Source organism: Myotis brandtii, unplaced genomic scaffold (assembly GCF_000412655.1).
Source record: "Myotis brandtii unplaced genomic scaffold, ASM41265v1 scaffold1381, whole genome shotgun sequence".
Taxonomy (NCBI): Eukaryota; Metazoa; Chordata; class Mammalia; order Chiroptera; family Vespertilionidae; genus Myotis; species Myotis brandtii.
The window spans coordinates 130,408-130,761 of record NW_005354921.1 but is presented as its reverse complement, the minus strand read 5'-3'; the positions used below and the strand labels follow the sequence as shown (position 1 = coordinate 130,761).

The 354-nt window shown below is 53.1% G+C and overlaps 1 protein-coding gene across 4 annotated transcripts in view; it reads right to left on the bottom strand.

The window, feature by feature from the left end:
- CHIC1 (cysteine-rich hydrophobic domain 1) overlaps positions 1 to 354 on the bottom strand; it is a 158,310-nt gene that overhangs the window by 96,792 nt on the left and 61,164 nt on the right. The gene's annotated exons all lie outside the window — the stretch shown is intronic.

The following is a 354-nucleotide window of genomic DNA, read 5'->3' as shown; positions in this document are numbered from 1 at the left end:
CAGTTTCTTTTGGGTGTGGTGCTACTGGTGTGACCTCTCAGGTCTCCTGGGCTTGGTAGTCTAGTGTAGTTCCCTACTTGAGCTATTTGGGTTCTCTTGATGTAGGCCTGCGAGCTGGAAAGGTGCAACTGAGGTATCCAGAACTCACCAGCTGTTGAGGGGGTGTCCCAATTTTTGCTGTCTTTCACCCTTTGTTGAAATCATGCGTGCCTAGCGGGGATTCACAGTGGCACCCAGGAACCGTCCCTTGGGATAGTGGTGCTCAGAAGGCCTGTGTTCTGGAAAGGCATGACTGTGGTGTCCAGAGTTCTGTAGTTGTGGGGTGGGCAGACTCAGCTTTTGCTGCTGCCTCCG